Below are 12,835 nucleotides of genomic sequence, written 5' to 3'. Positions count from 1 at the left end.
GTCCCCTTGAATAATTTCTGTGCTATTTGCAGTGTTATCATGAGCATTGTAATGTTTGAAGTGGATGTCATAATAAGTGTCAGTAGACTTGGAAGATTTTAAAATGAGTGGTTAATAAATCCGTAAGATCTTACCTTCATGTTGTGGAAATAGAAACCAGAACACAGAACACAGTGAGCGCAGAGCTGAAAAGGGACGGGGCTACATAAGGTCTATATCTCTGCCATATGCTTATAGTCACACTGTCTTGCTTAAAGTTAGAAAAGAGATTTTATTTCTGTTGTATTGTTTCTTTGTCTTTGTGCTCAACAACAGCACTTTAGATTGTATGCTGCCAAAAAACAACCTCAATAATGACTGAAAATCAGAGAGAAAATGTAAAAAAAAAAAAAAAATTTAAGGAACATTGCTTAGAGCTACAAAGCGTATGCATGTTATTTCCCAGCCATCTCCTTAGATCAAAACACACTGCGTTCAGTGCCAAGCAAGGGAACAACCAAGCAAGCTGAAACCTGCCATATTTAAGCTCTGGAGACATCTGCAGAAATGACAGAGAGAGAGAGAGAGAGATTTTGCAGGAGCTGGACTTCAAATACAGCAGTGAGCACTTGTCAGAGAGAGGTTTTGATTGCATCAAAATCCCCTCCTGCACAAAGTCTCCTGCTCTGCTACATGTATCACTGAGACCATCATACTGGCAGCTGTGCTTAGTCGCATCACCAGTCAGCGCAGTTAAGAATAAAATGGCTGATTTAATTACACACTTTGTTGTTACTAATAGTAAATACTTTTTATAGGCCTACTGCTTATAATTTAATAAGTCATAATTCAGTTGAATTATTTTCCCAACTTTATCTCACTGTTATACACTGTTTTAGGCAGCTTTAACAATTTACTAATTTACGTGGATTCTCTTGACAAAATGAATAGTAAAATATAATCATAACACCAGATAACAGGTGCATGTATAAACAGCATTAACTTAGACTAGTATAGACTGCTCATAAAACACGAATTTATGAAATGGAAAACCATATCATATTCTTAAAAACAGAAGACTGCATCTATTGGAGTGGAGAGAATGTTTGACTCACATGCTAAACACCTGTTTTTAATTTTGGTTTATCTGGCAAAGAAATGTATATTGTTACTGTGGTCATCCCCTCAGGTACCTTCTTTCAAAATGTGGATGTCTCAAATATCTACATTACTTCCACTCGAGACACTCACTTACTATACACATCAAAAGTCTAAGGACTTTTGGCGGATATGGACACCTCTTTGGCACTATGTTAATAACCTTCCCTGATTCCTTATTCTACTGTGTATATTTATTTTCCTGCCTTACACAATTGCACTTTTTTCCATTTTTTTCTTTCTCCCATTGTATGCTTGAGGCTGTATTTGTATGCTTCTGGACACTGGAGTAACCGACGAATAATAATAATAATAAAAAAAGAAGACTGCTTCAACACACCAGTAGGCAAAAATTTGATTTTTACAGTGTAAAATACTTTTTTTTTTTCTGAAGAAAGACAAACATAAATGAAGAAGAAAGCTAAAATATTAACCTTTTACCACGTAAGTTTAAAATATTCTTTAGTTCCACTTCCAGTCCTTGATTCTGATTGGTCAATAGCTGTGTTTTATTCACGATAAAACACGGCTATGACCGCTTCACCCAACTGTGTAGCACAACACCCTTAGCAACATACATATGTTTGCTCTGAATTGATATTGTTCATTGAAGCTTACTGTATTAGGTAGAAGAGTATTGTGAGCGAGATATCGAGTGACCGAGTGTAGTATTACCTGCATTCAGATTTAGCATTTTCCTTCAGGTCAGTCAGTCCTATGTTCATAATAAAATATCCGCTTGACTGTCCGCTGCAATCTTGTCCTTTTAACAGTTAATGGGCTTTTCCGTGCCCTGCTGACACTGATAGCACTAGTCAATGCATTTGCCATTTGCGTCTTGTTCCGTGTTTACAGCAAGTTTCAATATAAAAGTCTTTGCGGCTGAGTAACTCGCTCATAAAGACAATCTTTGGCGCCATCTAATGGCGTAATAAAATGTAACTTATGTTGCTGTTCACCGTCAGGGACTTCTTCTTCTTCTTTTTTTTTTTTTCCAGCGGAAGAAGGGCTTTTAGTGATTTTACTTCATTAAAAGTTGCATTGATACATATTTTTGGCTAATATGGGAAAGTTGGCAATCCTAACACGATATGATTGTTTAACATTTGTTGACGTGGAATTAGCTAACAGTGTTTAAATGCTTGTTTGCCTGATTAAGCGATGTACTGTATTATTTTGACATCTTATATTGTATTCACACTTCGGGCATGAACGGCACACACTGAACTCAAAAGAAAGTACCTTAAAGGTAGACTATATAACTTTTGTTCAAAATTAACAAAATTTAAATAATGAGTCAATACATCTTCCAAAATGTCTTTTTGTCTTACCTTGACTCACTATTATAAGCCTACTATATGAGTTTATATTTAAACCTGACAGGATGGTTTTCGCGGGAAATTTCGGACCTCACTCTCCTGTGCGTGCGTGTCTCGTCATATCCTTAAAATGAGAAAGGTTGCTCCGGCTATTTTGATGTGTATGGTGTGGGAATGTAATAGCATTGGGCTACTTTGACACTGTTGCCGCGGGTTGAAACGACTAAAAATAACATAATATTTAGCTCCGGCTAGTTTTGGGCTAGTTTTGAGCAGCAATTGGCTTACATGGAGCATGGCAAGAACTGAGGGATTTGAAATGCGACGCGAGATGGCGGTTACTCAACAGGTGAGTAAGGTATTTTATTGAACTGATAAATTGCCATATAATGTAACTATAGCAGATAGTTCATTGTAAAGCATTTTCTATTGTGAAGGGTCATTTCATTATAGGTTGTTGTAGCTCTGTGCTGGAATATATTTTCAAGGAAGTGTCTGTATGGGTATTTAACGGCTCTGGGTATAGATACAGTAACGTCTTCAGTTAGTCAGCTTGACTGACAGTCCTGCATTACCGTAGTTTCCGTCCAAAGCGAGTTGTACGCTGTCCTCCATTTTCTCCACGCTCGAGCAGCTTTACCGACAACGTCTCATAAGCAATCCTGGTGTTGTGTTGTTGGATATGAACATGGGAACATGGGAATCTTCATTTTTTCCGAACATCTGCGCCAACGAGGACGCAGTGAATTAATTTTTGAAGGTAATGCGCCCCAAAATATACCTAAATTTGTTTATGTTTGCGCAAATCATTTCACTCTGCTTTGTGAACAAGGCTCAACGCAAAGGGACAACACACAACACAGGTTTTGCTAAAAAGTTGTTACTCAAGGATGGATCAGTACCACCAACAGTTCATGATCCCGCTTAGGCCCGTTCACACCAAGAACGATAACTATAAAGATAACAATAAAGATATAGTTCTAAAAATCGTTCTAAATATAAAAGAATAGCACTGTCCACCCCACAGCTATAACAATATTGTTGGGAACGATTATTTTTCCAGCTGTTGAAAGATAAAACACTGACAGCCAATCAGAATCCATTCTAATTTAAGGGCTCGCGCATTTAAAATGGCAGACAACATTGCAGAGAAGTTAATCGCCGATGTCCATAAAAAGCCACCACTGTTTGACAAGTCAAACCCCCCTTTTCAAGGATACTTTAAAGAAAATGGTTAGGCTATATGCAAAACAATCTGTCATACCCTGGGAATAAATGGTGAGAAGTATTAACGATGAGATCATTATGCCAGGCAGCAAACAGTGTAACATAAAAATTACCTCAGGTATCCAGCGCTAGTTTCAACAACATTGTCTTGCTTCCTTTGAAGTTGCAGTAAAAAAGAATAGCTGTTGTTTTTATTCCATTATATTGACTACTTCAGCTAAATTCACTGTTAGATTAGACCGATTACACTAACTATTCACTTGAAACATAGCAGGACATCTGCTGGTTAAAGCTGTGTCAATTCAGCAAAAACATGTTGTAAACATTTTGAAACCACAGCATGTGAGCTTAGAATAAACAGACCATTATTGTTTGTTGGTGTGGATGCAAACATAGTTATCGTTATAGTTATCTTTATAGTTATCGTTCTTGGTGTGAACAGGGCTTTATAGTCTCTGGAGCGATACTGGTCACGGCAGGTGAGAGCATGCACTTCATTACAGTCCATCAGAGTTGTTTTACAGATATAAAGTCTACCAATTTATTAAGCACCCCCATCGAATAAAAAAAAGTACTGTATATATTTGTTTACTGTTAGTTGTAACAAGTGTTTTTGTGTAACATTTATGATTGCTATCAAATGCTGAGAATGGTCGAATATTTTTTCCAAAATATCGCTCGGACAGAAATGCTCCTTTTTTAGCAGTTGAGCATGCCAGGGTCAACTTGCAGGCTACTCAAGATATCAAGACTCTAAATAGTTTTCTGTGCTCATCTGTGCAGCCACCGACAGAACAGTTGGCATGCTTTGCTCGAACTTTTGCCATGGCCTTAGAACTGGTACACCGTTTTTGCTTGCGAAAAACAAAATGACGGCACAGAGGGGTGCAGATTAAGGGGTCGTAATATTATAGTAAGATCCCCTTCCTACGTCACAAGGGGAGCGAAATCTGAGCGGCTCGTTTTTTCACATGCTTGCTGAGAAAGGCTTGCCAAATCAAAGTTACTGGGTTATCCTTTTTCATGTTTTCTGGGTTGGAAGATGCACCGGGGACCCAATTATAAACACGGAAAAAGTCTGATTTTCATGATATGTCCCCTTTAAAAGTATTGTATTGTTGTTATATATTGTAGATATCGATCCGATCAAAATCCATGTAAAAACAGCTCATATTTAATAAAAGAACATTACATGTAGCCTATAGCCAACTCTATTAACCATATATAAGCTCTGTCTCTCACTTCCGTCCTGTGGCTGCAGGTCTGGCGCTGCTGGATATATCTCCTAAAAAAAGGCTGTGTTATACGATGTTTATTAATTACTTACAAATTTTTAATTTTTGTCAAGTTTGTAACAATTCTCAATGATCAACGTTCACGTTTTTATAATTTATGCCTGTTGTTAGCAAAGAAAATACTTATTGTAATAAGTCAGAAATCACTTTGCTTTCTGATGATGATCAGGGACCTTGGTAAACATGAATTTTAGCCTTTTACTCATAATACTGAACAATGCCATTTGCATTTTGACAGTAAAGGAAGACTCTTGCAAATCTGTAACAACAGTGTCTGGCATCCTTGCCATGTCTGTGTAGCGTGATAGTGTCCCAACATTTTCTATTCTCATTGTTGAGAAATAGGGCTGCACTATTACTATTGTATACTCCATCTTGATCAGATTTGAGTCCGTTCCCTGTATCTTTTGTTGTATTCTTACCTGTAGAGGGCGATATTGTACCTTAAAAATTGTTCTCTCTCTCTCTCTCTCTCTCTCCCCTTCTCTCTCTCTCTCTCTTTCTCATATTGCTTCCTCATTCTGCTTTTCCACTGTTTTTCCCTGACATTGATGACCAAATGGCTGTGAGCAGGCACAGAAGGGCACAATACACAGTTTTGCGGATAACAGTGAGATTATGTTTGCCATCTGAAGCAGGGTTTCTGCAAAATGAAGGTGACTCCAGGCTGGAAAATTAGTGGAAAAGCTTCAGAGACTGTCATTCTATATTCTTTTGTTGCATCACCTTTCTGTATTTGAAGTCTCTTTGGACATTTCTTAATGCGATTTTTAAAATCTTCAGGAAACAAGCAGAGTGTAAGCAGTTAAATTAGTGTCAAGTCTGTAGATTACTCATTAAAGATCATAAAAGCAATTTGCGTATACAGCAGTGCCAAGCAGGGCATCTGTCATGAAGGTTAGTCATCTCCACCAGCTTCCACTCCAACACAGAGCAGCAGGTACATGAACCCCAGCAGAGATCTGAGGAACCGTGTGTGTGTGTGTGAAAGATAGATAGCTGAGGAGGATAGCTGTGGATTAATGAGGGATATATAGAAAGATGAAAAGAAAGTAGATTTGTAAGGCTCAGATTAGAAAGTCAGTTCTATGTTTGCTATTACTATTCATCCTCTATAAAGCTAAAGTTTGTTCTTTTATACCACAACATATGGATAATGCAGAAGATATGGCAGCTGCGATTGAATGGTTGAGCAGAAAAATTTCTTCTGTCTCTTAAATTTGCCCATACAGAATACTTATTCTGTGACTAGTTATTCAGTTTCCTACATTATGTCAGATGATAATGAGATTGAATGTAGGGTGAACATGATGAACTTATTTGGAGTATAAGTCTGGGGTCAGTATGATTTTTGTTTTTTAGACAGCGGCTATTTACACTAAGTTCAAATTAGATGCTATTTACACTAAGTGAAAATAGCATATTTTCTGAGCGATAGATGCTATTTACACTGTGCAAATAGCTGTAGATGCTATTTACAATTATATGCTATCTGTACTTTAGATGCTATCTATACTTTATATTGGCAGATGCTATTTGCACCTCAGTATTTTTGTACATTAACAGGATGCAATAATATCATGGTGTAAATGATTATACTTATTAAATGGATGCTGCTTATTGGGAGAATAAAAACCCTCCCTACACCTTTCCCTAACCCTACCCAATATACACTTTTAATATTATTAAACAGTCATTCACATTTTATTTACACTTATAGAACATTATTTTCATTTTTATTAAAAATAAATGTGAGCTCGGCAAAAGGCGGATTCGAACCCGCATTGATCGCGTTAAAAGCCAGGTCTGCTAGCCTTACTTGCTATGCTGCGCCACTTAAGTCGAATTTCACGTGTCTTTTTTTAAAACTTGAGTGGCCCAACCAGACATTGGTGGGCAGAGCTAGTGTAAATAGCGTTTGCCAACAAGGGCACTCTGTTTAAAAATATTAATTTCTTTTTTTTTTTTTTTTATTCTGCAAAGATGTATTAAATTGAAGATTCATCTAAGAATAATCAAAGAATCCTGAAAAAAAAACAAAAAAAAATGACGGCAGAGATTGGTGCACCATTAAGCACGTAAGATCATCATCATCATCAGGAAGAAAAACAAAAAGACGCAACACATATAGACTTGATTTATAGCAAAATGGCACTTTCAGAGTGCACAGTAGGTCCTGTGATCTGCCTGTGGATGCTAAGAAGGGCAAGTGAAGGTGGCAGAGAGGATTATGGGCCACAGTTGTGGCCCCATGGTGGCCCATAAAGAGGAGTTAATGGCTTGGTGTGGAGTGAGAGAACTCCTGTGCCACGAAGACTGTGAAAAGCGATGACTTTTACAGCGTGCTGATCCACAGCCTGTCGCACGCTCCCCTTTTCTTCCTCGGCAGGGATTAGCAGGACTTTCTTTAGGATTTATGGCAAATGAACCGCTCTTAATGACGCCACAGTAGTCATCTCGTGCACGCTGTCGTGCAGATAGTGCCACGTACTCCGTGTGAAGCCCAGGCTGCACGTGCGGCTCTGAAACTCCCTCGGCAGGAGCAACATTTCTGTGGTGTGAAGAAAGATGGCTGCAGAGAGGGCTGGTCTCAGGCACAGAGAAAAGGCTGCTCAATGTCACATTGAGGAGGAATACAAGATGGCAAAAAGTGTGTGTATGTGTGTGGGCTGGTGACTGACTAGGATGCGTGTGATGACCTGGGCAGAGTGTGGAAACTGAAAGAAAGGATGCGGCGACAGGAGTCAGAATACATGCAGCCCCCTGCTGAACACATAGTCTGAGAGCAGGTGTTGATCTTTCAAATAATGATTCAGGCAGCAAATATATTGTCACTGTAGCTGTATCTTACTCACTGATCCCTTTTTTGATGCAAGTGCATATGACCATCCTCTGATGAATACTGTTATTCAGCAACAGTTCAAAGTTAATGGCCCATGCAAAAGGACATGGCATGTTTTAGACCGTGCAGGAAAGGCTGAAATTATCTTTTTTCCCCCAAACAAAACTGTTTTATTATTTTAGTTTATTTTTATTCATGAGGAAAAGCTTAAAAATGGTAAAAGTTATCAATTTAATATTTTACCTAATTTTAAATATATATTTTTACCCTGTCACTAAATTTATAATAATATTAATAATAATAATAGTTGTTGTTGTTGTTACTATGACAAACAAAAGGAACTTAATCCTTTATTCTGAAAAATAGGCTCTTTTTTCCCCCCAAATCATTTGTTTTCTTGACCAAGCCCTTGCTTTCATTAAGTCCCATGTTGTGGTAAGCCCTCTAAACCAGTGTTTCCCAATCCTGTTCCTGGAGGCACACCAAGGCTGCATCCGAAAGCTTAAAAATGCTGCCTTCGAAGAATGCATTCCAAATTAGGAATGCATTCCAAATTAGGAAGGCATCAAGGCATGTCTGAATCCAATGTTAGCTTCACTTCCTGTCTCCTGAGATACCTTCATCTGATCGAATATATTTTTTTTTTTTTTTTTTTGTGTGTGAAGGCAGCATAGATGTATCCTGTGCTTTCCATTCTGTGACAGCTGAGTTAAAAAAATAAAGATGGCATCTGAAAGTTGCAGTTGGTGATCAGTTTGTTTGTAAATGTAAGTTTTTGACCAACGTTTTCCACTTCTGATGTTATTTCTAGCGAGAAATTATTATAATGTAATTAAATAGTTGCTTAGTTTTTACCAAAGCTCTCTCTATTTTGCTGTAGATCATTAAATCTTACGCTGCCTCAGAAGTCCGAAATCAGTTTTGTGAGGTACCTTCATGTGCAAACGCTGCCTACAAAGTCATTGCCTGATAGGCCAGTGAGGCAACACTACACATTTTCAGATTCTTGCTAATCAGACACACCTGATTCAACTTATCAGCTTGTTACTAGAGACTCCAAGACCAGAAATACATGGGTCAGATAAGGGAGACGTTAAAAATGTGCACTGGTGGTGTGCCTCCAGCAACAGGGTTGCTCTAAACCACTGCATGTTGTACATTTCCGTCCAAGACAGTTGGTGTCCAGATGACAACGGAATAGCAGCAAAGCATTTATCGTGAAATTACCACCCTGTAATGCTTTCTAAGCCTAGGGCTTCCGTGATGAGGGCACCCTGGTGAAAGTGAAGCCTTGGATTACTCTGAAAGCCATTGCCCTGTCATCACACCTGTCATGCATGGCCAAACACAAAATATGGAGTGACTAGTGCTTCAACACTTTCTAAAGGGTGACAAAAGGAGAAGGACTGTGTTAAAGCGTCAGATTTACAGAATCAGAACTGCAAGCAAACATCCGTGCAACTTAAAAAAGTGAAGGGAGACTTATTATTTAATTATACATTATGACTAGATATTCCTTCTAGAAGCATAAAAAGGCAATGCAAAATGTTAATATCAGCCTCTTGTGGTTTTACACAGTGGGATCTGACATATTTTATATTCCCTGAATTCAGTGGTGGATGAAGTACACTTATCAAGTACTTGAGTAAAAGTACAGATACGTATAATAAAATAATACTCAAGTGAAAGTACTTATTGCTCCTTTTCAATTTTACTTGAGTGAAAGTACAAAAGTACTTGATTTTTAATGTACTTAAGTAAAAATGAGTAAAAAAATACTGATTGAATGTTTATTTTGTAATTTTATATATAGGCCACTTATATAATTTTATTTTATATATTTTAATCCTATTGCTCAAAATAATTATGAATGAATATGAATTGTCAAATAGCCAGCACTAGTCAGTATGGATGGAAGATTAGTGGATGCAGATACATAATATGTAATGTGTGTTGACAAACAATATAAAAACATATAGGGCTAAATACATAACATTGTATAATTGTTACAGCAACGGGGAAGATGAACGTGCATGTGTTATTTTCATTTGTGTTAGAGTTGCACGATTCTGGATAAAATGAAAATCAAGATTTTTTTTTTTTTTTTTTTTTTGTTTCTTTCAAATAGAAATCATGATTCTCCCATGATTCTGAATAGACGACTAAACAAAATTGTGTATAATTAGGACACAATTTTAATTGCTGCAGTCTATTTAAAAATATTTAATTAATTAATTTAATAAAATGGGTTAAAATGAATGATTTAATGACTCACTCATCAACTACTTCACTTGTTTCATTACTGGATGAATCAATGTTTTTGAACAAATCTTTTGAATTAATCATTCAATGTCAAATACATTTTAACAGTCACTTGTCGCCTCCTAGTGCCGTAACGATGTAATCGATACAACCGTTATTTGAAGCGGCAAGTGACTGTTAAAATGTATTTTGATCTGATTGAATCGAGATCGTGATCTGTAGACACATTGATGTGGACCTGTCCGCATTAAAGCATTTCAGTGGGCTTAAACAGATCGCCCTTTACAGCAGATTTAGTTCAAAAACAACTGACCTAAAAATGATTTTCATTTACAATAATTCATCCTAAAATTCAACATTAGTAGGCTGACTTCGGCTGACTTCATCAGTCGTGCCCGTACGCGTTCTTGGCTAATTTTCAGACAGACAGACATTCATTCACTGGAGAGTCGCTCTGAACGGATCATTGAATCAATGATTTGTTGACTCGAGAACAGCTGCAATACGATCAGTCCAATTTGCGAATGAATTGTTGATGTGATTTGTGAACCGATTTAACAGGATGATTGAAAATAATCAGTTTGTGCACGAATCAGATGCCGCTTTTGCGACTCTGAGCATCTGACGATTTCTTCATTTTAAAATAAGGAGTAACGATATGTTTTATGAATTTTAATTAGGGATGCATGATATATCAGTCCGATATCAGTTATTGGCTGAAATTAGATTTTTTTTTTTTTTTTTGACTGGTATAAGTTGATATTTAATTGTGCATGTTTATTTCACTTTTTTTTCTTTACATTTAGATTACCTTTGTCGTCATCTAATGCTCACTTACAGTTAAAGGGATTGTTCCCTTTATACCTTTAATCTTTTAAAAACAGTAATAATGTAATAACTGTTAAATGTAAATCCCAAAATTAATAATTAAAATTAAATTTTAGTAATGTATTTAAACAAATATATAGAATTTTAATGTTAGCTGTTTATCTGTTATCAGCCATAACATTGATTTGATTAATATTGTAAAGAATTTTAATATCATTGCACACTGCATCATCTTGATTGAATCGAGTTATCCAAACCCTTTCTTCTAGCCAAACAATGATTGTAAGGTTTATTATAAGGTTTATTAAAGGTGCAATATGTAATATTTTTGCAGTAAAATATCCAAAAACCACTAGGCCAGTGTTATATATTTTATTCACTTGAGTACTTACAATATCCCAAATGTTTCCAACTATTTGTAAATCATGAGAAAATTGCAATTTTAACCAAGGCTCCGGGACGTGTGAGGAGTCGCCTGTCAATTGCGTCATACCCGCGTTAACCCTCAGTCTGCCTTGGTTTCTGGTTTTATTTTGTAGAAACCATGGAAACACCAAAGACGCTTTAATATATTACACTTTTTAATAGACAAGGCAACAACTGTTTTGATATATTTATAGACAGAAAACTAACGCCGACGACTGGGTTTCATAATAAAAGTTCTGCCGCTCATGAGGCGTGTGTTGCACAATCGCTCCAGCGGCCTCGTTCAGCTCCCACAACACAATGCTCTGTTTCATACTACAGTAACGTTAATAATCGCATCCATGAACATGATTTCTTCCAGAGTCCTATCCCTATTCTTTTGCTCCATCCGTTGAGGTGAAGACCACATGTCCCAAGATTCCGCGCTCAAACTTGGCGTCATCAAGCTACGCCTTTGTTTTGAATAGGCCTCTAGCGACCTCTAGCGGACAAAATTTTTACATATTGCACCTTTAATTGGGCTGTTTACATCTGGCTGTCAGATCTCTGGATTTCAGTTACTTTTCATTTTGTATTAAACACCACAAAAATAAGACAGAGAACATACAAACAAAATAGCAAAGAAGCATAAAATGTAAAAGGTACTGATAGTTATCGAAACTACTTAGACCGACAGTCATGACAGGACTGATGTTACCATGACGGCTCATTAGCATTCCCCTCATGATGTCAACTTTGTCACCTGTTGCCATAACAGCCATCTGTGCTTCACATCAGCGCCCGACAGGTTTCAAGAACATGATCTCAAATTATAAGGACCTATCATGAATAAATAATGATAAAAAGATTTTCCTTTATTTCAAATAACCTTTACATAAAGGGATAGTTCACCCAAAAATGATCAGTTACTCACCCTTGTGTCATTACAAACCCATAAGACTTTCGTTCATCTTCAGAAAACAAATGAAGATATTATATTCACAGCAGCACCATCTTTGATATTTAACAGAAATGAAAATGACGCAAGGCTGTGAGGGATAGAAATGCATCTCTTCAGTGGGTTGTACTGTTATTTAATGTGTTTTTGTATTGTTCTGCTGACGAAACACTGCAAAAATATCTTTCCATGAAATTTCAGTAGACAAAAAACTCCAGAAAAAGAGCTGTGGAAAATTATAAGCGATCTAGGAACTTTATACAGCTGTTTACAGCAAATACTATTGAAACATGATAAGTCTATCCCTCACAGCCTGCTTTCATACCTGTCACGGTGCTGCTCTGAATAAGGTCTATTAAAGAAATATGAGAGATTTTTGTCCCTCCGTTGAAAGTCTATTCACCCATGTTTGCTTTATGTGATGAACAGATTTAATTTAGGCATTTATTCACATATAAACACTGATCAACGAGCATAAACAGAAGCTCAACTGTAGTTGCTTGATGTGCGAGAACAAACACTTGTGTTCTCGTAGAAGCGCAAACATATTGGCGTAACATGC

This window comes from Ctenopharyngodon idella, chromosome 9 (assembly GCF_019924925.1).
Source record: "Ctenopharyngodon idella isolate HZGC_01 chromosome 9, HZGC01, whole genome shotgun sequence".
NCBI classification, from domain to species: domain Eukaryota; kingdom Metazoa; phylum Chordata; class Actinopteri; order Cypriniformes; family Xenocyprididae; genus Ctenopharyngodon; species Ctenopharyngodon idella.
This window is presented reverse-complemented; position numbering follows the sequence as displayed.